Here is a 27,552-nt window from a genome sequence, read left to right on the forward strand (position 1 = left end):
TTTATACCGCACCCATCTGGCTGGGTTTCCCCAGTCACTCTGAGCAGCTCTCAACAGATCCCTAAAAACAGAATAAAACTTCAAACATTAAAAACTTCCCTAAACAGGGCTGCCTTCAGATGTCTTCTAAAAGTCAGATAGTTGTTGATTTCCTTGACATCTGATGGGAGGGAGTTTCATAGGGAGGGCGCCACTACCGAGAAGGCCCTCTGCCTGGTTCCCTGTAACCTCACTTCTTGCAATGAGGGAACCGCCAGAAGGCCCTTGGAGTCGGACCCTTGGAGAAGGCCCTTGGAGTTGGATGGGGGTGGAGATGCTCCTTCAGGTATACATACATACATACATACATACATACATTCCAGTAGCTGTGTAGCCATTCAGATTTGGTTGGATGATGATGTCAAGTGGGAACAGTTTGGAGTTAATGGTAGCACCTCCTGCTCTCTTTTCAATATCAGCCATGAAAAATTATCAAAAGGAAGAATACTTCATGCTGATGCTGAAAGGACTTAGGAAAAGGAGCTACTTTTGGCTTAGCTCCCCTACCCACCCACCCCATTATATTTTCCACTTCTATAAACTTAGGTTTAAAGCCATGTGGACCAAAGGCCAGATACATGTGATTTGTTTTTCGTTTGGACTTTTGGCAAACAGGAAAAGTCTCAGGATCCAACATTTCTGGAACGAATCACTGCAACTTATTTGCTCAGCTCCAGACAGAATGTTGACACTCCAAACATGGAGGAAAAATCCTTGAAAGAAATATTTATATTCTGCTTTTTAAAAAGTAAAGAAAAGGTAGCTGCTGTCTATCCTTTCCCTGTCAACCGGGATAAATTCTTTAAAAGCTGTCAATTATTATTATTTTTTGCATTTTCCTGGGACGTTTAGCGCCTATCGCAAATTATTTTGTGCAATGCTTAAGATTCCAGCGTGTGAAGCGAGTCCAGTTCCCCAGAGTGCATCCGCATTTTGAACTGGGTAGCTTACGAGATGCAGTGATCGTCTATGCAAGAGCAAATTGGGGAGAAAAACAGGGATGCCACGCAAGAGAATATCAAATGGGGAGATAAAAAGCACTCTGCATCAAAGCGAGCTTTTCCTTCAGAAATCCTTTTCATCACTCTGAAAAGAGGGGGAGAGAGAGAGTGGAATCTGTAAATGTTTCGTGATCCCATGAATTATATATGAATGATTATACAATTGCACTATCTGCTAATAATTACAGAAATAATTAAGCTCAAATACATGCCACGCTATTCCTTTCTTTTGTCTTTTTAAATATTTTGTTGCATTGGCAAAGTTTTGGCAGGCTCAAGGGCACTTGACTGCTTCTGTTTTGCTCTTGCTTTGAGGCCACGGCTGCAGTTATTTATTTTTTAAAAAAATAATTTTTATTACGTTTCTTACAAATATAACACATACTGCAACAAAGAAAAAAGAAACAAAATCACAAATATAAGCAAAAAAGAAAATAAAAACATAACAACAAACACCTAAACAACACAAATTAATTGGCTAATTAAACTTCTAACTTCATAAACATATTTTGACTTCCTCTGGGCCCTCGCATCTGAATTTCCTTGTATTTGAATGTAGCAGTTTTCTAGTATCATTATTAAAACACAGTATTCCAGTTAAAATCCAATATCTTAACTTTTCTTAAAGTTCTAAATCTCATTTATTTAACTAACTCCTAATTTAATCCTAGGCCTATTTGGTACTTTCAAGTAATTTCTAATTTTTAATATTACTCGGCTGCAGTTATTTATGGGCAAATAAACTGTTGTAGTGACACAAAGCGTTTGTATGAGTAGAGGCTCGTTCGGACTTCCTTTTCTACTGTGTTTCTAGGCACAGGTCTGTTTTTTAAAGCCCTGTGCCCAAGAACGTCTCTCTTTTTTGTGCCCCAGCGTTTTCCCTGCAAATACTCGCTCTTTACCGCTGGGTCCGAGTAAATGGAAAACCTGAAATCTTCCAATTCATGAATTAAAAGGTTTTTGTGGGGAAAGCACCAGGGCAAAACAACAACGATGCTCTGACATGACATGTTAAAGCACAACCTGTGACTAGAAAGTGCAAAAGGCAAAAGGCAAGTGTGGATGAACAGCTACTGCTTTGACCTTTGGATCTGGTCAGGACAAGAGATGGCTTTCTCCTTTCCTCCTTCCAGTGGGATGGTGTGTATGCTGTACAGATTTTCCAATTCTTTGGTTTGTATCGAGGGTGAAATATACTCGGAGTCAAGAGTGGATTTCATGCTCTTTATTCAGCTCATAGTGGTGAGGAGGAATGAAAGTTCCCCCCAAATATCTGCTTTATGTACATTATTTACACAATGAGCTGCATGTGATTGGCTAATTCTGGGATTCTCCTGTAGGCCAATCAGGTTACAGATTCACTGAATTGGGTGGCTCCTGCGGACCAATCATACTGCTGCATTGTTCTAGGACCAATCAGACTGCTGCATTCTGAATCCTATTGTTCTAGGACCAATCAGACTGCTGCATTTTGGATCCTATTGTTCTAGGACCAATCAGACTGCTGCATTTTGGATCCTATTCAACTCAGTACATAACAGAGGGTAAGGATGAGGGGGCTTTGGATCTGATAAATCAGTTTTAGGGATGGGTAAGAAATTCAATTCAGCTTGCTTTGAAAGGAGCATCTATCAAATTCCCACCTTTTGAAACGATACACACATCCACACTCAGCCCTCCCTTGAAATTTGCACTTCTCTGAATTTTGCAATGCAGTTCCTTAGCCAAGTACAGAATGCATACTAAGGATGGGGAACCTTATCAGGAAACGCCTCGCAGGGCAAATTCCATTCATTTTGCAAGCCTTTCCGCCCTCCCCTTTTAAGCCCTTGATTTTGGAGACTTAAAAGGAGAGCGTGGGGAGACCTGCAAAGGGTTCTGTTTTTCCTCTTTAAGTCCTTGATTTTGGAGGCTTAAAGGGGGCTCTGGAAGAGACTCACAAAGCCTTTTCTGAGTCTCCCTGTGGAGATACCAAGGTGGGAAGAGGAGACATAGCCCCAGGACCTGGGAGGTAGAGAGAGGAGGAGAAAAGAACTATAATATACTTCATGTTGGGCCAGTTCAGGGGGGTAGTGAGTCTGTCGCTGTCAGCTATGGCCCACACAATGATGACAGCAGCTGATGCAGGAGTCCATTGGGGCTGGCAGAGGTGGCCATTTCCCACAATGCTCCCCCTCAGGGAACACGTGGGCAAAGCATCGCCCAGCAGGACTGAGCACTCCTTTCTGCAGTGTTGTCAAGATGAGGGCAAAATGAGATTCAGAATCTCCTTTCCAACCACGCTCCTAACCACACAGGGTTTTAGAAAGCCAAATTAAACATTTGCCTCATCCATGAATTGATTCTGAGATAGATCCAGGTCAGGTGTTATCTGAGTTGATGGGGAGGTGTTCGCTGTTTAAAATTATACTATCCATTTAAAAAATCCCAGTATTATTTTGTTTCTTAAAATTCCCAGGCAACGTCGTGCTCTTTCAGCTAGTAGAGCTATTATGGGCATGTCTAAATGTATTGCCCCTGCTGTTCTTCATCTGGAAGTCAGATAATAGCAGCAACAACAACAACAACAACAATTTATTTTTTATGCCCCACCCATCTGACTGGGTTACCACTCTGGGAAGCTGCCAACAAAATATAAAGGGAAGAAAGCAGAACATCAAACTTTAAAAGCTTCCCGGTCATTAAATAGCTTGGCATGGATATATTCTACTTGTTATTGGCTCCAAATTTTCTCTTCTGCTTCTCCAGTATCAGCTGTTCACTCTTTTGTACCCCTGTATAAAAGTGAGTTAATGAGACAAAATGGTGCTCTTGGTTTTCCTCCCTCTGATCTGCTGCCACTGAGATTTGTGCAAGCTAAATATATAGCCCAAGAAGAGATTCTAGGAATATGGCTGTACTACATGGACTAGCTAATGGACCATCTACTTCATTACCATTGGGTTTAACTCAGTCTGTTTCTAATGAATGAGTGCCATATTAAAATTTCCCAATGAGTATATAGAAGAGCTATTTTATTGCCAAGTTTTATCTTCAAAGATTTTAGATCCCAGATTTGCTGGCATTCCCTTGAAAGAAAGACAAGGGTGTCCATGTAACCAAGCCAACATGGTGCCTTCCAGATGTTGCTGGAGTACAACTCCCATCAAAAAGCGCAGCCAGGAATAATGGGAGTTGTAGTCCAGCAACATCTGGGAAACTCCACATTGACTACCCTTGATGTGATCACTTAGAGGATGAAACTGTGTTCTTTGATTGTAGCTTTTATCAGGGTGCTGGTGAACGAAAAAATATATTGTCTTATGAGGGAGTTTCCTGGCTGATCTTTGGAGACCCTTCAGAGTGTCAGGAAAAATATCTGAATGTTGTTCATTTCTTTAAGATTTTTATGACGTTTAGTTCTTTGTTGTTTTACAGTAAATTCTTTTATTGAGGGTGTGATTTTGCATTTTGCCTTAGCAGTCAATTGACTATCATAAAACACCTGACTGTTTTATGTACCTGATACTGTATTTTATTAGACAGTTTATACTTATTTAGGTTTTATACTTTTAGCTTTGGCTTCTAAATTCTAGCGTACATTAAGATTTCTAACTTGCATTGAGGCTTTCCTAACAAGCAGAAAAAAAGCATCTTTAATAAAAATGAGATTCATTAATAACTAAGGAACTAAATAAACAAAGTTTTTGGAACTGATCATCCTCTCAACAACACCTCATATGCTCAACTTCATGTTTATTCAGAGCCCTTTAAGTTGTGTGAATTACTTATGTAAAGCCCCGCAGACCTGAAACTCAGTTCGGATTATGTACAATTGCCTGCAAATATTTGAACAGAATAAAGCTCCCCCATTTCAAGCTTTTTAAGATCAAAGAGTCCTTCATCACATGTTGGCGTCTTGTCACTATAAAACCAACTGTATCAATTAATGGGGAATCTTTTATTCCAATGATTCCATTACACCCAGACTTTCATAACTATGTCGTAATTGGAATGCAGTGATACAAACATGAAATATTTGTATCCTTGAATGTGAAATACTGGCTTTCGACAGTTCCTCTCCCCCCGCCCCGCTTTGTTCTGCTCAGTCAAAACTGTTCCCAGTTGTTCATGAACGTTTTCAGATCTGTTTTAAGAAAACCAACAGTTTTGAGGGGGGTTGAAGTATTTTCTGCCTACACTTGTTCATTTATATTGCCTTCATCTTGTTCAGTGCTATAGCCTGGGGTCAGCGAGGGTGGGGGGCTCAGAGACCCATTAATATTTCTGCAGCAAGGTCCTTGCAGGTTCCCCATCTCCAGCACTGGTGGAGGAAGAGGAGGGGGGGAGCGCACTGCTCCCAGCAGCGTGGTCCCAGTAGGGTGCCATTGCAGCTGCCCCCCTGCCTGTGCTGGGCGTCACGCCCCTGCGGGTGGCATGCCCTGCCCCAGGATGCTCGTCACGCCCCTGTGGGCAGCGCCCCCACCCCCAGGATGCATGCCAGCCGTGCCCCGTTTGCTCTCTGCCCCCTGGTGCTGAAGCATGAAGCTCCACCACTGACCTCCAGTATCCTCGAAATGCCCAACTATCATGAAAATGGAGCCCTTTAGCCACTGTACACTCCAAAGCAGGGAGGCGGGTGGCGCTGTGGGTTAAACCACAGAGCTTAGAACTTGCTGATCAGAAGGTCGGCGGTTCGAATCCCTGCGACTGGGTGACCTCCCGTTGCTCGGTCCCTGCTCCTGCCAACCTAGCAGTTTGAAAGCACATCAAAGTGCAAGTAGATAAATAGGTACCACTCCAGCGGGAAGGTAAACGGTGTTTCCGTGCGCTGCTCTGGTTTGCCAGAAGCAGCTTAGTCATGCTGGCCACATGACCCGGAAGCTGTACGCTGGCTCCCTTGGCCAATAAAGCGAGATGAGCTCCCCAACCCCAGAGTTGGTCACGACTGGACCTAATGGTCAGGGGTCACCTTTACCTTAGGAACTGTATTGCAAAATTCAGAGAAGTGCAAATTTCAAGGGAGGGCTGAGCCTCGACTGGTCAGGGGTCCCTTTACCTTTACCTTACAATCCAAAGCTAAGCATATAGGATTACTGAAAACACAAGGTGCTTCGCTTTCAAGAAAATGGTGTAGAATTGTAGAGTTGGAAGGGACCCCGTGGTCATCCAGTCCAACCCCCTGCAATCCAGGAATCTCAGCTAAAGCATCCATGACAGATGGCCGTCCAACCTCTGCTTAGAAACCTCCAAGGAAGGAGAGCCCACAACCAGGAAGAGACTTTGTAACACGTCTCTTCCTGGTTTTCTAGCAGAGTTTTTCTTCACTCTTTGCTTACATGCACCTGATGTTATCTTAATGGGCTTTTGACAAGCATAATGTTTCAACACAGGTGCAGCCCTAATCACCCTTTTTAAGAGTCACAAACTCCCACTGGTGCTGAAAAATCCAGCTCCGTACATCATGTTTAAACAACTGAGACCTTAAATGTCTTGTGGAAATTGGTGGCTTTGGGCTGGCTGGTTAAACCAAACGTAGCATGCCCAAAATTTGCTCTGCCAACGGTGCATTTTGGAAACAAGCAGTAGAACCGCAGCTAGCAGCCTCATAGACAAAATTGCTTGAAAGGTCAAACAATAAAATAAATCAGTGCAGTTTTGAAAAGTTCTGTCTGCCAACGTGATTTGGCTTCCAAATGTGTCCAAGCATAGATGAAAACCTGATACTTCATCCCAGGAATGATCCAGCAAAATTTTGTTAAAATCAGTGCAGTTTTTAGAGGTTCATTCTGCCAATTTAATCAAAGTGATATTCAAGTGCATTGAAACAAAAAGAAAAAACTTGGAACTCAGGAACTGCTGTGTCCAAATGCATAGTAAACAAACAATATTCCAAAATATATAGCAGATGGATAATTTTGCACAGCACTAAAGTCACTTTTTCTTTTCTTAAAGTTATTGCCAACCCTTTAGATATTTATTGGATTATTTAGGTAGAGTGAGGTGGGTACCTGAGGCAGCAGCCCTACCCACCTTTATCCCCTAAGGTACTTTGTCCTGACCTCCTAAGATAGACCCCCTAAAAGGCCCTCAGGAAGAATGAAGGATGTTGTCCTGTTGTCAGTGTTGACAGTTAGATTCCGTAGATAAAATGGGAGACTCCATCTTCTCCCTCATCTCAGGCGGCAAAATGTCTTGGGACAGCCCTGGCTAGAGTTTCCAGCAATTAGTAGTCCAAGCATTTGCAGACTTTGTGAAGAAAAGAACCCCAAAATGGATAAACCAAACTATGCATGTATATCATTGCTGGGGATAAATTGGACTTAGACCAATTTTAAATTGCCTGTAACATGCCTCTGAAGTTTTGAGGCTATACCTAATTAAGCACTTTGCTTCACAAATGTACCATGGAAAGGGCACTCGGCTTTCAGTAGTGCCTGTAATCTCCTTTAGGACCTTGGAACCCTGCTAAATGCATTTTGCACACAACATCTCTGAAGCAAGGTTACAGAAACACACTCTGCATTTAGAAGGCAGCCTGGGAGAATTGCTTGCTGCTTTTAAATTCCCTGAAATATTTCTGTTTGGCTTAAAATTTCGCACCTGTTGACATTCTCAGGGAAGCTTTTTCATTGGATTACAGACCCACCAAAGGAACTTAATTAATGAGATTGAGGGTGGTCTAGTGGCTAGCCTGCTCAGTTTACAAAAACAAGACAAATCTAAAAAGACAAAGTTAAAAACAGGTATGTGTGTGTATATATATATACCAGTATATATCAAAATATAATTAAAACAGTGTGGCTAAAAAGAGGTTAAAGCACATGTCTGAAGAAATATGTTTTAAAAAGAGCAGCGATGTCCGATATCAATAGGCAGGGAGTTCTGAAGCTCCTGCACCAAAAGATTGATTTCTTAAAACGCAGAACAAATGTTGTGTGACACACAGAAGTAGAAGTTCTACAGTTCAAAGTGTTTGTGTGGGCCTATATGGGTTAAGGTAATCCATCAAATAAACGGGTTCCATGCTGTTAAGGGCTCTATACTGACATTTTGATGTTGGCACAATAGCAAACTAGCAACAAGTGGACATGTCAATGTATGTGCTGTTGCCTTCTGCACTGACTGCAGTTTCCAGATCAAGCACAGAAGAAGCCCCTCACAGAGTGCATTGCAGAGATCTAATAAAGTCAATGGTGCTTGAACCTTCATGGTCAAGCTCTCCCAGCCCAGGAACCACCATAATTTCTATACCAACTTCAGTTGGTAAATGTTTTGGTACCTATGTACAAAGCCCTAACAGATTATCTCCATCAATGTTGACCATCTCAAGATCAGCTGGGAGACCCAGATCATAAGATAGGGCCTTCTCAGTGGTGACTCTCAAACTCTCTCTTTCATACACACACACTTGGGCAATATCCTGCTTATTGCTGGCCCTTAGATGCCAGTTAAAGATTTATTTGTTCACCAGGCCCTTGGGGAATAAAAAACCCAAGAATCCACACTTGTAACTGTTAGACTGAAGTTTTAGAAGGGTTTCCGCCCCGAGATTTTTAATGGTGCTATGCAATGTTTTGTGTTGATGTTTTTAATTTGTATTGTGCAGTATATAAATCAAATGCATATGGAGCCTCCATGAACCTTCTTTATCTCAGAACAACAGAAGGTCACAAATCTAGAAGACTGAGCTTGCTGTACAGACAACCTAACGCACCCCAATTGATTGTGAATAAAACCACATCCACTTCAAAAGCAAGGGGTGTTGGTGTGACCATCCTATCAACAGAGTCCAGTCCAATCAAATGGACTGCAATTCCCATGAGCCCCAGGAAGCATGGTCACGCTGGATGGGGCTGATGGGAGTTGGAATCCAAAATGTCTAGAGGGAACCAGGATGGCAAAGGCTGCAATAGAATGCTCCTGAAATTTGGCCCATCAGTTCTTGACCTTTTTGGATTTATTCTATCAAGTGTGAACCACTAAGGCCCATAACAGCTACGTTATAGCAGCTGACAGCTACAGGCTTCCCACGCAGTAAACAGAGAGCCCAAAGGCTTTAGCTATAGCTGACCTTTTCATCTCTCGTGGTTGCTGTTGTTTACGAGTGGCCACTGCCTTTCAAAACACTTTTTTGTTTTTATATTAACATTACGTATCATAACTAACTTACCCACTACTATTTTTTCTAGAAAAAGAGCCCTGAGTTTATCCCATATCTCTTCAGAATCTCCACAAGTTGAAAGGATAACCTCTGATGTGGGAAGACTTGCCACTTGGCAGCCGGTCTAAAATACATCATTTCAAGGTCCTGAAGGAAGTGCTCAGTTGTGCCATAGAGCAGAAGGAACCAAGATGCTGAAAATAATAATAATAATAATAATAATAATAATAATAATAATGTATTTATATCCCGCTCATCTGGCTGGGTTTCCCCAGCCACTTTGGGTGGCTCCCAGCAGAATATTAATAATAATAATTAAAAAGCAATAAAACATCAAACATTAAAAACTTCCCTAAAAATGGTTGCTTTCAGATGTCTTCTAAAAGTTGTTGATTTCCCTGACATCTGATGGGAGGGCGTTCCTCAGGGCGGGAGCCACTGCCGAGAAGGCCCTCTGCCTGGTTCCCTGTAACCTCACTTCTCGCAGTGAGGGAACCGCCAGAAGGTCCTCAGCACTGGACCTCAGTGTCCGGGCTGAACAATGGGATTGGAGAAGCACCTTCAGATATACTGGACCGAGACCATTTAGGACTTTAAAGGTCAGCACCAACACTTTGAAATGTGCTCGGAAACGTACTGGGAGCCAATGTAGGTCTTTCAAGACCAGTGTTATGTGGTCTCGGCGGCCGCTCCCAGTCACCAGTCTAGCTGCCACATTCTGGGTTAGTTGTAGTTTCCAGGTCACCTTCAAAGGGAGCCCCACGTAGAGCACATTGCAGTAGTCCAAGCAAGAGATAACCAGAGTATGCACCACTCTGGCGTGACAGTCTGCGGGCAGGTAGGGTCTCAGTCTGTGTACCAGATGGAGCTGGTAAACAGCTGTCCTGGACACAGAATTGACCTGCGCCTCCATGGACAGCTGTGAGTCCTTCAGGGGCACAGTTGCCGCTGTCAGGACCAGGGAGTCCCCCACACCTGCCCACCTCCTGTCCCCCTAAAACTAAAGTCAGCTTCTGCTGAAAGAACCAGTGGATACTGCGGGGGAGCAAAAGATTCTCAAGGGTTGTGGTGGCTTTAAATGCTGCTCTGTGTTTGGATTCTGTAACATTCTGGAGGCAGCTGAATGAATAATTCACAATGAATGATTTAGTTGACTAATTTAAACTAATTTTCTCAGAACTAATTGTCCACAAATAGTGTTTCTCTCTGTGTGTGTGTGTGTGTGTGTGTGTGTGTGTGTGTCCTAGCAAATATTTGCCATTGGCAATTGTTTGGGCAGTATTTTTGGAGAATGGATGGCTGAAGATTGCTCGGGAACTGGCTGTTCATTGCAGCTATTTGTCTAGCATCCGTTCTCTGTTTTCCAAGCTTCTACAGAAACAGCAGGCAGAGAGTGGAGTGTTTAAGGGGAAATAACAGCAGGAGATTAGCAAATCTGGTGAAATTCAAAAGGATGCTTAGATATTCAGCAGGGATAAAATAAGCAATCATCATCATCATCGTCGTCATTTATATCGAACCCTTTTTCTCAAAATGGGACTCAAGGCGGTTTACACAAATTAAAGAAATGCATGGGAAATGCAGAAATCTAGAAAACGTAGAAAAATACTAGTTAGAAAGTAATCAAACTATGATAGAATTAAAGCAATATAAAATGTGTTTGATGTTTTAATTTGCTGGAAACCACCCAGTGTCGTTGGGGCAACCCAGCCAGATGAATGGCAAGCAAATAAATAAACAAACAAATAATTAATTAATAAAACAAATCTATTAAGGGAGATCCCGACCAAAAATCAGGAAGAACTTTCTGACAGTAACAGCTGTTTGACACTGGAACAGAGACTACTTGGGAAAGTAGTGGACTCTCCTTCATTGAAGGCTTTTAAAAAGAGGCTGGATGCCCATCTGGCAAGGATTATCAAGCTGTGGTCCTGCATCGCAGGGGGTTGGACTAGATGACACTTAGGGTCCCTTCCAGCTCTGCAGTTCTATCATTGTAGGGGATGGGCTCCAAGTTCAGGTTTCCCTACTGCAAATTTTACATCCTGGCAACACCTGTCATCTCAAACCTGATGTACGCCGTCTTTGAAATCACTCTTTAGTTCTCTTACAGGACTTGTGATAGTGCATTTGCATGTTAAACATACAAGGCTTGTGCCAGTTCGGTGCATCAGCAGAAGGAGAAATGACAGGGCTAATTCAGCATGCTCTGTTTGGGAATCCTCTGGTCCAGCAGAAGCAATAAACACATAGGAGCAGCGCTGGTGCCAAGCTATTTTGCGCCCTAGGCAAGGCTAACTACAGTGGTACCTCGGGTTACATACGCTTCAGGTTACAGACTTCGCTAACCCAGAAATAGTACCTCGGTTTAAGAACTTTGCTTTGGGATGAGAACAGAAATCACGCAGCGGCAGCGCAGCAGCAGCAGCAGCAGCAGGAGGCCCCATTAGCTAAAGTGGTGCTTCAGGTTAAGAACAGTTTCAGGTTAAGAACGGACCTCCAGAATGAATTATGTACGTAACCAGAGGTACCACTGTACTTGCACCCAAAAAGCTAAGGAGCAATCATGAACAGCAATTCTAATGTATGAATTGCTTTTAAAAATGATTAAAATTTTCAAAATATAAAATATCATCAGAAATGTAAAAGATGTAACAAAAACTAATCTGTTTTAAACTGTGCCCCTCAAGGACATTACTAAAAGGTAAAGGTAAAGGACCCCTGGATGGTTAAGTCCAGTCAAAAGCGACTATGGGGTTGCGGCGCTCATCTCGCTTTCAGGTCTGCGTTTGTCCACAGACAGCTTTCCAGGTCACATGGCCAGCATGACTAAACCGCTTCTGGTGCAAGGGAACACTGTGATGGAAAGCAGAGTGCATGGAAATGCTGTTTACCTTCCCGCTGTAGCGGTACCTATTTATCTACTTGCACTGGCGTGCTTTTGAACTGCTAGGTTGGCAGGAGCTGGGACAGAGCAACAGGAGCTCATTCCATCATGGGGATTTGAACCGCCAACCTTCTGATTAGCAGGCCCAAGAGGCTCAGTGGTTTAGACTACAGTGCTCTCCCCTGAGGTCTGCACCTTAGGCGACTGCCTAGTTGGCCTAATGATAAGCACTGGCTCTTTGTAGGAGCACATTCAGCTAAATCGTTGCACGAGCAGAAGTCCGTGCAATTATTCTCTCTAGCAGAATGGGACTCTCCCTGCTGCCCTCGCCTCATGCAACCTCCTCGCGTCCTCCCCAAATCTGTTTCAGAGGGTCAGGAGAACCTCTGGAACCCCATTCAGGGAGAGGAGATAGCCGATTGTCCCACTAGACATGCAGAAATACTCATACAGATGCAGCTATCTCCGAAGCACTCCTTTTGAATACAGCTCATACAGTGGTGCCTCGCAAGACGAAATTAATCTGTTCCACGAGTCTCTTCATCTTGCGGTTTTTTCGTCTTGCGAAGCACGGCTATTAGCGGCTTAGTGGCTATTAGCGGCTTAGCGGCTTAGCGGCTTAGCGGCTATTAACGGCTTAGCGGCTTAGCGGCTTTAAGAAAAAGGAAACAAACTCGCAAGAACTTGCAAGACGTTTCGTCTTGCGAAGCAAGCCCATAGGGAAATTCGTCTTGCGGAACGACTCAAAAAACGGAAAACTCTTTCGTCTTGCGCGTTTTTCGTCTTGCGAGGCATTCGTCTTGCGAGGTACCACTGTACTCTCAAGGATCTGAAACAGAGAAAGTCATTAATTCCTACAGAGCAAGAGAACTGTCAACATACATAATATTCGGCTTGGTAATGTATGCCCCCACTTTTTTTGTTTTGTAACTTGTATACAGTTACAATAAATTAAAAAATAGGATTTTTTTAAAATATAAAAATTGCAGCTGCCCAAAGTACACAGTCCTGATGGTCCGTGGGAGCAACTCAGCAACATTATCCATTAGCAGTTTCCACTGATTTCCAAGTTGCTAATTATGCCAAACTGCAGCACTGTTCCTACAGTAAGATAAGTTAATGAACCTCAGCTCATTATCCCTTGGTTTACTTAATAGTTCACATTATTATTGAAATGTGAAGCAGTAAGTATGCCAGCTTGTAATTGTTTTTTTCTCCCCTTATCTCTCCCCCCCTCCCCTTCTTTGTATTTATTTTCTTGTATTATAGTGCATCTGTAGAGGGTGGCTTAATTACGATTTACTCTGTACTCTATATGTAAATGAATGGAGTTTCTTCTTTGTCTTAAGTGCTGCAGGCAGCATCCAGCAAGGAGAAATTGTTCCCCGCGCTGTCCACACTTATTTAAGAACTTGGAAGGCAGGTGAGGTGAAGGTGGCTGTGGTGCGGAACAGGAGCAGCAACAAATGCGAAAGATTTATTACCCAAACGGGGGGGTACCAAAATCGCAACACATGTCAGGCATTCTAGTCCGCCTTATAAAGATGAAATAATATGTGCTAAATAAGACTCACATATAATAAACAACACATTTTCCCTGCACTGCTGCAAGTCCGCCCATCTGTTTGTTTGCCTGCCTGCCTGATTTCCCTCTAGTTTTTTGCTGCTACAAGTGAGAAAGGTACCATGATAATAATGATGATGATGATGATGATGATGATGATTTATTTATACCCCGCCCATCTGGCTGGGCTTCCCCAGCCACTCTGGGCAGCTTCCAACAAAATATTAAAATACAGTAATGCATCAAACATTAAAGGCTTCCCTAAACAGGGCTGCCTTCGGATGTCTTCTAAAAGTCTGGTTGTTGTTCTCTTTGACATCTGGTTCCACAGGGCAGGCGCCACTACTAAGAAGGCCCTCTGCCTGGTTCCATGTAACTTGGCTTCTCACAGTGAGGGAACCACCAGAAGGCCCTCAGCGCTGGACCTCAGCGTCCAGGTAGAACGTTGGGGGTGGAGATGCTTCTTCAGGTATACTGGACCAAGACAGTTTGGGGCTTTAAAGATCTTCCAGTCACCAGTCTAGCTGCCGCATTCTGGATTAGTTGTAGTTTCTGGGTCACCTTCAAAAGTAGCCCCACATAGAGTGCATTGCAGTAGTCCAAGCAGGAGATAACCAGAGCATGCAGCACTCTGGTGAGGCAGTCTGTGGGGAGGTAGGGTCTCAGTCTATTTACCAGATGGAGCAAGTAAACAGCTGCCCTGGACACAGAATTGACCTGCGCCTGCATGGACAGCTGTGAGTCCAGAATGACTCCCAGGCTGCACACCTGGTCCTTCAGGGGCACAGTTACCCCATTCAGGACCAGGGAGTCCTTCACACGCGCCCACCTCCTGTCCCCCCAAAACATTGCAACACTGGGTAGCTCAGTTGGTTACAGCATGGTGGTGATAATTCCAAGGTGGCAAGTCCCCATATGGGACAGCCTCATATTCCTGCATTGCAGGGGGTTGGACTAGATGATGCTCAGGGTCCTTTTCCACCTCTACAATGCTAGGATTGAAAGCAGAGCAGGAGGGGGAAGCAGTGGCAGAGCTTCAGAGCAGGCGAGGGCGTGGCTGGTGCGCGTCCCGGGGGCCTGGCGCCCAGTGTGGCAGGGCAGCTGCGATGGCACCCCACCGGGATCACGCTGACCAGGGCGGTGCACTCCCTCTGCCCCCCTCGTCCTCCGCCAGTGCGGGGAAGCAGCAAATCTGTGTCTAAGGAACCCATGACATTTCATCAGAGGAGAGGCGCTGAATTGGTCCTTCTCCTTAGTTCCTAGGCGACGTCATCACATAAGTCACATTTGATTGGCTGTGCACATAGTATTGTGACATCATCTTGTTCACTGCCACTGCCTCTCCTTAGGCTTAGGGGACAACTCAGATGAAGGAAAAGCAATGCATGCAAGTATATCCAACAGTACTGAGAAAACTGCTGTCACTTGGCTTATCAGTGGACCAGTTGGCTATCAGGAAAAGCTGTGTTCCTGATTAAAGCTCTTCTATTCCTCAGCAGCACTGTGTGAGAGAGCTTAAGAATAAGAAGTCTGCAAATATGCCAGCCTTCCCAAGCCAGCACCATCCAGATGTTTGGGACTCCCAGCTCCCATCAGCCCTAGCCAGCACAGCCAGTGTTCAAGGATAATAGGAGCTGTAGCTGAAAACACCTGGAGGGCACCAGCTTGGAGAACCCGAAATACTTCATGCTAATTTAATTTCCATCAGTGTTAGACACTGCTGACAGTTCCTTGTTTATTGTGCTCCACTTAGTGCATTTTCCTGTGTGCCTGACTACTACTTTTGTCTGCTTGTGAGCTTATTGTTTCCCCCCTACCTGAATTACCAAAATAAGAAAGTCCTTTGCAGCCAGTTACTTTTTTAAAAAAACAACACACCCTACCTTTGTCCGGAAGCTGCTAAATGTTCAGATTCTTTTTTCTTTTCTTAAGACAAAATGAAAAGAACTTTTCTAATTATTCCACCTTATAGACCCCCCCCCCTTCTTTTGGAGGAAAGGGGCTTATTTTATTCAAGCTGTCATCCTAATTCTCAAGCAGCTTCAAGGATTGTACCGGCCTCAGGAATACTATTTACCTTCAAAAGAGACACCAAGCATGAAGACTCTCGGCCTAAAAATAGATATACATAGCGGGAGTTGGGTTTGGGTTATAAATAGAAACACAGATATCTTTGCAACCAATAACCAATTTAATGTATGTGAGATTGAGCAAAGAGAACAAAGAGCAGGAATCATTTCCCTCGGGATTTAGTTATTTCATGTTGGCAGAGATTTGATTAGTGCGATTTTTAATTAGTTTGCCTGTGGCTGGGTTTTTTTTTTAAACTCTGCACTGTGTTTCTGTGGTAGTTCTAAAAAGAGCCATAAAAAAAAACTCCTAGCCCATCTCTCAGAAGTGCTGATAGAAATTCTCCAATATGTGCCTCCACTTTCCATAGTCTCCACTAAAGCTTTGCTCCAAATAAAAATGAAAACGTGAGAAAGGATGAGTATTGTATAGACCAGAAAACTTGTGTGCTTTGATATCTCCATTTTAGCCGATACAGCAGTTCCCTAGGCTTAAAAAAAACACCATCTGATCCAGATACCTAAATGCATTTACCTGGAATTAAGAGTTGATCCTTAATGCTGATGGTGGTGGCAGCAGCGGCAATGATCTTCATCAAATGATTTAATCCTGGAAACATTTTTTTTTTCTTTAGCAGAATCCATAAGAAAACGAGTCAAGTAAATAACACACAAACACATGAGCAACTGCACCATAAAACCAACTGAACTAAACTGCAGTGAGGACCACAATTAGAAATTGCTGAGTAAAGAAAACAGGATGTCCAGCCATCAAATTCTGCTTCTGAACTATATGAAATGGAGGAAATTGTGTGTGTGTGTGTGTGTGTGTGTGTGTGTGTGTGTTGGGGCTCTTTCTACCAACCCCCAATTCCAATACTTAACCCCAATATTCTTGCTGGGAAAATGGCTGCCTCGGTTTGAGTGCTGCCACTCTTCCCTACGCAGCCGCACGGACGCCTCCTTCTCTGAAAGGTAATTACTGAACTGCTGCAACCTCTGGATGAATCTACTTTTCTGCATAAGAACACAAAAACGGGAGATCAGCAGCCAAGAAGGTTTGATCGGGGAGCACCTCTTAGAGAAAGAAGAAATCCGATGGAGGGAGAGGAGTTGATTCGTGCCCTGTTTTATGTGGCAATATCGCCTTAATCAGACATCTATTCGCTGGTTTGTTAATGAGAGCTACATGTCAGACTCGCTGCACATGAAGATATGAGGTTATTCCCCCAAGAATCAGCTGGCTGGGATTTCAAAAACTCCCTGGCTCTAATAGCTGTAATTTTCTAACACTTTATTACCTCTGAGCTTACAAAAAGCTCCAGAGAGTTTCTGACAGCAAAGGGAGCTTGCAGAAGGGGGGGGGGGTCTGGTTTCTGCCCCCTGGAAGCTACGGCCGTTTCTGCTGGGGTGAAGCTGATAAGCACATGCACCTACTAACCTATAAAAGGATAATGACATATTGAAAGAGTGATATATTCAAACGGCTTGGGGTGGGGGAATTGATTGGCACCCACATATCTGAAGGACCCTCTTGGGGTTGAGATCAGCAGAGGGGGCCCTCTTGGTAGTTCCTCCACCCTCAGAGGTTGGGAAGGGGGAGACAGCCTGGAACGGGGCATTTTCTGTAGTGGCTCATAACCTGTGGAACTCCCTGAACACAGAGGTATTTGGGGCACCTTCATTATTCAGCTTCTGGAATACTGCTGATGAAGCATCTGTGATCCTCTTTACACTGGCTTTTGACATTTGAGGTGTGTGTTTTTAGGATCCCAATTACGTTTATGGTTGCAAGTTGTTCTACATCATGGATAGGCAAACTAAGGCCCAGGGCCCAGATCTGGCCCAAATGCCTTCTAAATCCAGCCCGCAGACGGTCCGGGAATCAGCGTGTTTTTACATGAGTAGAATGTGTCCTTTTATTTAAAATACATCTCTAAGTTTTTTTGTGGGGCATAGGTAATTGTTCATTTCCCCCCCAAAAATATAGTCCAGCTGCCCACAAAGTCTGAGGGACTGTGGACCAGCCCCCTGCTTAAAAAGTTTGCTGACCCCTGTTCTACGTTGTTGTCAATGTTGTGTTTTATGATGGACAACATCTTGCAGTAAATAAAAAAGACCACGCAGAGTCAAAGGTCCAAAAGAAAGACTTTTACTAAAAGGCAAAGGCTTGTTACAAAAGCTTCAGGGGGAAAAAACTTCAGACACACGAGGTACAAACGAAAGTAAAAGAGAGATAAAGAGCAGCTCGCTGAGTGCAGGAATTTGTCTCTCCTGGTTCCAGAGTGACCTTGAGATAGTCAAAACAATATTTGCATCGGAAAGGAACCTTCTAGAGTCTTCCAGAATCTTCTAGCAGTTTCCAGTTTCTGCCCTCAAAGACTTTAGTCATGGCATCTTAATGCTGTAACCTGCCCTGGGACCTTAGGGTGAAGGGTTGATAATAAACAAATAAATAATAGGCATTTTTGAGCTTGATGTACCAACAGTGTGACTCAGAATGAAACAGTGTCCTATGCTCCTAAGAATTTCCAGAGCTGTATTGGCTGTAATGCTTGCCCAATTTCTTCCTAAGTTACCACATGCTGCTAAAATATGTCCTCCTGAGCTAGAGATTCAGCATTAGCCTTCTTTTCTGCTTGATCTCTCACTAGAGGTTGTGGTAGACTAGCTTGCCTGGGGGAATTATCCCGCCAGACTCTCTAAATCACACCCTTAACCTGGCTGGGGTTCTGCCCAGGCTTAGGAGTATCAGATTGCCTTGATTCCCATCATATGCTGCACAACTAGTGCAATCCATAGCTCTATGGTGCATTGGACCCACTGCCTGTTCCCAAACGACCTGCAGCACATTGCAGATCTCACAGCACAATGCAGTGAGGCACAGCTTGCATTAAGTGAATCCAGGCAGCGACAGTCTGGAGGATCCATCTTTACATGTAAGGCTAGAGTTTCAAAGGTAAGTCTTCTATCCGGTAGGATGAGCTGCAAAAAGTGTAAAAGGTTAAGACCCTCCACCTCCTCCTCCTCTTCTCAGTAGTTCCATGCCAGCATTTCTTCAACCTTTCAGGGAACATTTTGTTAGAATTTCTGCTCCATGATTGCAGTCATGGGATTTTTGTCTATCACATGGCGGTGTACGTTTTGACTCCACAGAGTGGGATGTGACGGAGACAGGATGTCTGTGTTACTGTGTTCCGTGAAGTGGGACTATTGTCCTTTGTTCATTCTCCTTGCTGTCTGATGCTAGAGAGAGAGGGAGCCATGTTGCAGTGCTCTGTGTGTGTTTATATGTAAATAAAGTAGATTAGCCAAAATGCTGAGTTGCTGAGGTCTGTCACGCAAGGTGTGAAGACTCTGTGGATCCCTAAGTGTGCCGGTGTCGGTTGGCATCGGTCGCTGTGATGTTCGGGCAGAATAAAGCTTATGAAGCTTCCGAAAGATCGACCAGGAGGGAGAGAACATGCCAGTTGGGCATGTATCTCTGCCAGGGTCCTACTCAAGTGTAGGCTGAACTCTTGACACATTTTCCATGTTGACCTGACTGCCCGCAAAGCTGTGAGCATCAGCCACAGAATCCCTATGGACTGCAGAGGATTTGGGGTCTCTAACTGAAGCTGGTGGCAGCCAAAGAGATGGTTTTCTCAGCTATAGCTCTCTGCTTGGGGAATGGCTGTAGCTTTATGGTAGGCAGTGGCAATGGAAGGGGGGTGAGGTGGGTGAGGTTCTGCCTGGGTGTCATTACTGAGGGGGGTGACAAAAAATAACTCCTGCACCCACCGCATGCCCCTTCCTACGCCACTGCAGGAGCACTCTCCCCTTGAGTGATTTCCAGAAACCAGAAGCATGTCTGCCTCCATCTTTGCAGGCAGAGCACAACCTTTATGGCTAGTAGCCTTTGACAGCCCTCTCCTCCATGAATCTGCCTAATCCAGAGGCGTAGCTAGGTGAGCCGGGGGGCGGCGGGCGGACCGCCTGCAAGGTCCACACTGCTTTTTCAATCAGCGTGGGGCTTGCGTCTGCCCACTGCATCAGCCGCCCTACAACTCACATTTGAAAGCCAGCAACTCTGCTTTCTGAAGAAAGAAAGAAAGAAAGAAAGAAAGAAAGAAAGAAAGAAAGAAAGAAAGAAAGAAGACGGAAGGAAGGAAAGAAGGAAAGACAGAAGGAAGGAAGGAAGGAAGGAAGGAAGGAAGGAAGGAAGGAAGGAAAGAAGGAAGGACCTAGCATGAAACAAAGGTGAATGCTCTTGCAGTGAGAAAAGGGAGAGGCCGCAAAGTTTGCAAAGGGGTTTTTACTGCTCCTTTCGGAGGGAAAAGCATGGAGCTGTTTTCCAGGTGTTCAGCAATAAATGAAATGCTTTGCCGTCATCATTCAACAGATATTTCAAAGAGACTGTGCTGAGTTCAAAGCGGCAGTTAACATATGCTAATAATGCTAATTCCCTTTTTGCTGCTCTCTTTCAGAGTAAGCGACAAGGCCTTGCTGGAGCAGTCAAAAGGGAATAGGGATGGAGGTGTGCCTTCCCCCGGGCAGGATCCTTGCTTTAATTATATGGAATGTACCAGAGCTTATGTTCTAGTCTGTTAAAATGTGCCAAGCTACAAAACGTGCCCCAGAGCCCCAAGTGTACATTGCCGTTCACCTCGCCGAGCAGTTTGCTCCCAGAGTCACACTGCAATTTGGTAGGTAGGTGGTTTAACAACACTGGGAACAGATGAGGCCCCTTTATTGCAAGCCATCGCTTTCTAATTTGGATACAATCCACGTTCCCCTCACTCTAGGATGGTGGCTTTATCACTTGGTGAGGAGCAAAGAGCATGTCCACTGGGTTCCAAACTTCACAGGATTTTTTCATTTATTTATTTTTGGCTGTCCTCATTTCTTTAAGTCTCTAAATTCCCCAAGTCCTCTAAATTCAGAATCAGGGCAGACACAAAAGACAGGGTGGCCACCTGTCCCATGCAATACCGGATTGTCCAGTATTTCTATGTAAAATGCAATGTCTTGTATGGATACAGTCTTGCTGTGTATTTCAGGTCCTCCACTCTCTCACTCTCTCTCTGCCAAGTTAGGGATCCTCTCCAAATGCATGTTTTTGAAAGGGTGTGTGAAAGGTAATGTATTTAAGCTCTAGGTAGCCAAGCATAGACAAATTTAAAGATGTGTGTGTGTGTGTGTGTGTGTGTGTGTGTAAGAGAGAGAGAGAGAGACCTCTGAGATCAACGGGGTTGACCCCCCCTCCAGTTAAGTGTGTTCCATTCCTTAGTGCTGTGGTCTAAACCACAGAGCCTAGGGCTTGCTGATCAGAAGGTCAGCGGTTTGAATCCCCGTGACAGGGTGAGCTCCCATTGCTCAGTCCCAGCTCCTGCCAACCTAGCAGTTCGAAAGCACGTCAAAGTGCTAGTAGATAAATAGGTACCGCTCCAGCTGGAAGGTAAACAACGTTCCCGTGCGCTGCTCTGGTTCGCCAGAAGCGGCTTAGTCATGCTGGCCACATGACCCAGAAGCTGTCTGCGGACAAACGTCAGCTCCCTCGGCCAATAAAGCGAGATGAGCGCCGCAACCCCAGAGTCGTCCGCAACTGGACTTAATGGTCAGGGGTCCCTTTACCTTTATTCCTTAGCTCAGCTGCAAACCTCTCTGCATGACCTTGGATTAGGAATGTTATTTTGCAGAGGTGGTTGTTGGTGGTAGAATTCAGCTTGCTTCACCTCCTGATGCAAGCCCACCTATTTGTATTTTCCCCAAATCATGCACAACCCCAAATGGAGATATCCTTTAAAATTCATAGTTCTCCAAATTTTGCAAAGAGATTTAGCTGTTACCAAAAATGTGGACAGAAAGGTAAAGTGTGCATAAAAACCAAATATGTTAGTGAAAACAGCAAACATGCATTCCATCAGGGGCTCTCATTGCTTGCAGCAATGTATCTGACAAGAAACACACACTGAAATGCTGATGAATGCCTGTGGGACCTTTAAAAAAGCAAATTGCAAACTGATGCAAAGATCTGGCGGACGGAACATAAGACCGGGAAAATGAGAAACTGAAATCTGTACCTTGGGCCAGTCGTACTTTCAGCCTAATCACTCTGGAGTATTGTGGTCCTAAACTCAAGGTTGAAAGATGAAATACTTGGCTATCAGCATCCCACCTTGTTCTCTAGCCTTTCCTCCCCACCCCCAAACCCCTCTTTCACTGCTGTGCATTGAATTTCTTCTAAACCTTCACCCCAGTCCTGTACCTTGGAAAAGCCAGTGATGAACAATAGAAGTTGCCTAACTGCCTCTCCTAGATCTTCTCCTTCAATCCAGCCACATCATGCTTTCTAGTGCTGTTTTCATTCTTCCAAGAAAGGCTGCAAACAGCTACAAGTTGGCCTTTTTTATTATTTTGAAGAGGGTTAACCTTTGAGCAGCCTCTCCTAGGAGCAAGGAATAATCCTTGCCTTTCTGCAGCCAACAAGAATATCCTTGTAATAACACGCTTTTCAGAGTAGCGGCACTTGAGAGCGAGTGAAGTATCTTGTGCAACGCAGCAATTATGATGCCAAGCAAAGGTAACCGTGAAAGATTCTTTAGACATGTCGATGAAAGGAATGTCAGCTTCCACCCTCCCGCCCTCCTCCTTCTCTGGCTTAACCACTGAAACCAACAATAAATCAACAATAATTACAGTTCCCCTTCAACTGCTTCCCAATGACCTTTTGCAGAAGAATTCTATCAGAGGTGAACTATACGTGCTGCAGATGCAGTTTCAGTCTTGAGTGCCTGTTTATTTACTTATTTATTGTTATCTCTTTATTTGCTTATTTGCTGCGTTTAAATCCTACCTTTTCCTCAAAGGAAAAGCTCAAGGTAGAATATATGGTTCCCCCCCCCTCCTCATTTAATCCCCACAGCAACCCTATGAGGTAGGTTAGGCTGAGAGGAAGGGACTGGCCCATGACCATTCAATGAGCTTCATGGCCCAGGGAAGATTTGAACCCTGGTCTCCTGGGTCCTAGCCTGATTTTCTAACCACAACCCCAAGCTGGCTCTGGGTTGGACTTTGCTCAATCAGACTCGGGTTCAATCCTGCTCACCCTTAATCCTACCCCTATTCAAAATAATGCCTCCCCCACAAACAAAAACAAGCATCAGAATTGCCTTAAGTTCCTTTTCTCCTTGCATGGCCAAAAAGGTAGCGATCACTCTAAGCTGGAAAATAAACCCTTTGGAGTCAGTGAGCAGAAAGGGTTAACCAGCACCTTCCCCCCTGCCAGACTTTCATTTAAGATTTCACCCTCCACTGGCTGCTTTTCATTCTTCATGTCATTTGCAGGCAGGCCTTCAGCATGATGCAGTGATGAACTCAGGAAACCTGGATTTAAATCTTCATTCGGCATTGAAGGCCACTAGGTGGCCTTTTGAGTGCACTATATTTGCACAGAGCTGCTGGAGAATTAAATGCTATGATCTCCCTATAGCAAGAGGAGGGTGCCTGTCTGTCCATCTGTCTGCTTGTTCCCATCTTTCTGTCCATTTCTCTTAATGTCCTGTCACACTGTAACAAAGGACTGGGTAACCTGTAAAGTGGGTGCTCGGGTTGCGAATGTGATTGCAACCCACATCTGCACACGCACGGGTTGCGATTCAGTGCTCCTGCGCATGCGCAAAGCACGATTTAGCACTCCTGCATGTGCGCGACCGCCGAAACCCAGAAGTAACCCGTTCTAGTACTTCCGGGTTTCGGTGGTCCGTAAACCGAAAACACTCAACCTGAAGCGGCCGTAACCCGAGGTATGACTGTTGTGTTATTGGACTACAACTCCCATGCTGACTGCCACAAGCAGGGATCAGTGAAATTTTCACAAGTGAGGTTAGGAAACTGGGCAAACAAGTTGACACACAAGGGCATGGGGCGGGGGGAGAAAGCGCAAAAAAATTGAAGGATGAAGAGTCAGCGCCAAACCTTCACAACGGGAAACAATGTTTTACTTTCTAATTTCCCATTACTGCGGTTTTAATGAAAATTCTATTTGCTTTTTACTGGTTTTTCTGAGGTGGAACTATATCCACCTCAGAAAAAGCAGGAACGGACCCTGGTGCCAGGAGTCATAAGTAATTACTTTCTCTTCTGGAGAAAGCTTCCCAAAGCTTCATGCTTGGCAGTCTTTGCCTAAACTGATTATTTCCTTAACAGCAGATTTGTTTCTTGGCTCATTCTTCTTATGCCCCACATCTCCTCCTGCCCACTCTCCCATAGCAATGGGCTTGCAGCTCAATTAAAACCAAGCATGCCAGCATGCACACAAAGTCTCTCTTCACGATGCGGATGGATGCGTCCGCACAGATATTAATTCTAAGGATGTGGAGGAACTTACACCAGGGCTGCAAGATCCACTCACAATCCCGAAAGGACAGCACTCAGAGAAATAGATTTGAGCTCTGTGATCTCCAATGGCTTAGACCATATGGGTTGTGAAGTCCATTGCCTTCTCCAGGGTTGAGGACCATTGGTTCACCCTTTCCTACGTATGCCCTGGTGGGTTTCATATTCTCTCTTTTAAATGAAGGTTCAGCAGGGAAGCAGGCATTGTCATCCCCCACTCCAAGAACATCCTGGTCAGAAGATGTGGCTTCACCCAACTCCTCAGATTCCTTAGACTCCTAAGGCCTCAACGTTCTTACTCAAAAAGTGAGTGAGTTCTGGACAGCATCTGCCACAGTGAGCTGTCCAGGGTCCTGACAGGCTGGTGTGGGCCTGGCCCAATCCTACTGGATGTTACTGTGCTTTTCTGAACCCAACACTGCCCTTTCTGCCATTGCTTCAACCCAACAGCTCCCAGGAGCTCTGGACCAAGTTTGGACAGGAGAGGACATATACCAGGAAGTGGTGGTAGCAGCCTTGATGAGCATCAGTAGAACTGTGATCCTGAGTGACCCACACTTTAGCTTCCCACAATGACCTTTGCATTGGGGAAAATCAAAAAGGCAGCCTTGCGCTGGGTAGGGGGATTGTTTGAGGGGGTCTACAGCAGACATCAGCGATGGGGCGCTGCCCTGAAGATGATACATGTTGATGATGGGTCTGCTTATCACAGTCTCTGTGGTCAACCAGAATCTATAATTTGATAGGCAGGGATATTTTATTTTATTTCATGTATTTATTAAATTTGTATATTGCCCTTCATCCACAGATCTCAGGGCACTTCACAAGATTAAAATTATACACATGGCCTTAGAATTCATCAACAAGAATTCAGTTTTTTAGGATAGTTAGCTATTAAAAAAAAAGATTATAAATTGGAATAGAAGGCACCTGCTGAATCTTTGTTGACAGAGTATTCAAATGCTAGGCTAATGACACGAAAGATTTGGTTTCTTGTTGTCAAATGAGCCTTGCTAACTCAGGGAATGATGAGTGATGCTCCTGCTAATGATCTCAGTGACTGGGCTGGGACACAATAGTTCAGGTGGCCCCTGAGGACCCCTGGACCTAAGTTGCTCAAGGCTTTGCAAATGACTTCAAACGTTGTCAAAGTTAACACATCTCCCTTGAGTTAATTGATCTTGACTGAAAAACAGTCACTCTAAAAAGTTGCACTATGATTGTGGGCACCTTTTTGAATGGTCTAATAAGTTTTAAATCAAGGTCACCTTGGAGAACCTTTGGCCAGATGTTGTTGCACTCCAACTCCCATCAGGCCCAGCCCCATGGCCAATGGTCAAGAATGATGGGAGTTGAAGTCCAACAATACCTGGTGGCCCAAGAGTTCCCCTTTGCTAACTGACGAATTGACTGGATGCTGTCATCCTTGGAATGTGTGTGCCTTAAACACTCCTTCACAAACTATAGTGCTTGTTAGTTTCTGTTTTGCCACTGTGCAGCTGCTTAGAGTCACAAGGCTCTGTTTACATTCCAGAGACAGTCGAGGCTGTTGGAAGTCTCACAGGAGACGGGAGATGGGAGACGGATGTGACATTAGTGGTTTCCTGTTCCTTTGTTCCTTTGTTGTTCAGTTGCTCTCTGCTTTCATAGAGAGAGGATGTATATTTCTTTGCTGTCTGCGTAGTAAGAAATAAAGCATAGCGATGTAGCCATAAATCTCATCATTTCCCTGTGCTGGAAACTCTGCTGAACGGGAATGTGCCTGAGGTCTCATCAAAGGCTCAGGTCATTAATTATCGTCGGAGGACTTATCGGAGGAAAATGAGCTTTATCAGCTTGGCCAAGGGGAGATCCCGACAGTGCTCAAAATGAATCCTGTTTGAAATTCAAAATTTCAAATGTATGCAAAAGAAGTTGTCCACTTTGTGTTTTCGTTTCTCTGTGCTCCCATATACATTGCATTAGGAGGCAGGCCTAACACTGCTATCTATGCAAAGGTTCCAGGTTCAGTCCCTGGCATCTCCAGGTAGGGCTAAGAATCCCTTCTGTGTAGACAATACTGATCCAAATGGACCATTGATCTAACTTGGTATGGGACAGATTTCTCTGTATTCTGATATTATTATTTAAATGTCACCACTTGTTCTCAGTTCTCTGTCTCTCACACATCCGTCTCTATCTTTTTTATATATCTTTTCTTTCTTAAGGGTTGTAAATTCTGCCCTTATTACCCACTTACTTTCTCCACCCCTGCTTTGGTCACTAATCTTGGGGCTCTAGCTAGGAGGCACAGCTGGAAAAATAACCTCCCTCTGTAGGGCCCAAAACTGTTTCTAATCTGCTGCCGTTGCAAGAAATGTCACCCTGAGGGATTGCTTTGCTTCCTATTGCTTTCCCTCCCTTCCTATAAACCTTGCTGATTTTTAATCTCCCAGGGCCCTGATTTCCCCTTGCCTCCCATCTTTTATTTGTCTTAAAATGCCTGCCAGTGCTTTTCACACTTCATCATGTCTCCTGTAATACTGGCTCTGGGCCCATACCAGAGACTGCAACTCTCGGCAAAAATGCATTGCAAGGTGGTTTGTCCAACGCCGCATCCGTAGACTGTCTGCAGTTGTCATCTTCCTTCAGACGTTGGTGTTGCCTGTTGCTGGGAAGAGTGGGGGTCTGAGCTTTCTGTTCCCCAGGTGGTGACCAGAATGGCCATTGTCATAAGAAAATGAGAAGGGCCTGCCATCTTAGTCCAGCACTCTGTTCTCACAGGCACCAAGAAGAAGCCTGTAGGAAGCAGGAAAGCAGAACCTAAGCACCACACCTGTGATTCCCAACAACTGGTTTATAGAGGGTTGTGTGCACTGCATACATCGCGGGCAGTGCCACATTTACGTATAAGCTAAATAAGCTATAGCTTAGGGCCCCACCCTCTTGGGAGCCCCAAAAAAATGTAAAGAAAAAAAACAACTAGATGTACATTTCCAAAATATAAGATAAAAAACAAATAAAATAAAACCTACATACAGCAACAGTGTTTTGTGTTGTGTAGGTCCATAAATGTGGGGCATGGGTGGTGCTGTGGTCTAAACCACAAATCCTAGGGCTTGCTGATTGGAAGGTCGGCGGTTTGAATCCCCATGACGGGGTGAGCTCCCGTTGCTCAGTCCCTGCTCCTGCCAACCTAGCAGTTCGAAAGCATATCAAAGCGCAAGTTGATAAATAGGTACCACTCTGGCGGGAAGGTAAACGGCGTTTCCGTGCACTGCTCTGGTTTCGCTGGTCATGCTGGCCACATGACCCAGAAAAACTGTCTGTGGACAAACGTGGGCTCCCTCGGCCAGTAAAGCGAGATGAGCGCCGCAACCCCAGAGTCGTTTGCGACTGGACTTAACTGTCAGGGATCCTTTACCTTTACTTAGGTCCATAAATTATCTTATAGCATATATTCAACACAAAAAACAGTGAAAATTTGTTGTTGA

At 44.5% G+C, this 27,552-nt stretch overlaps 1 long non-coding RNA gene across 1 annotated transcript; it reads left to right on the plus strand.

Moving 5' to 3' along the window:
- Nucleotides 1-14,689: 14,689 nt before the first annotated feature.
- LOC308476049 lies at nucleotides 14,690-16,860 on the plus strand. The gene is made up of 2 exons (XR_013985655.1): nucleotides 14,690-15,021; nucleotides 16,342-16,860. It is a non-coding gene; the product is annotated as an uncharacterized lncRNA (long non-coding RNA).
- Nucleotides 16,861-27,552: the final 10,692 nt, after the last annotated feature.

This window comes from Podarcis pityusensis (assembly GCF_964106645.2).
Source record: "Podarcis pityusensis genome assembly, chromosome: 4".
Taxonomy (NCBI): Eukaryota; Metazoa; Chordata; class Lepidosauria; order Squamata; family Lacertidae; genus Podarcis; species Podarcis pityusensis.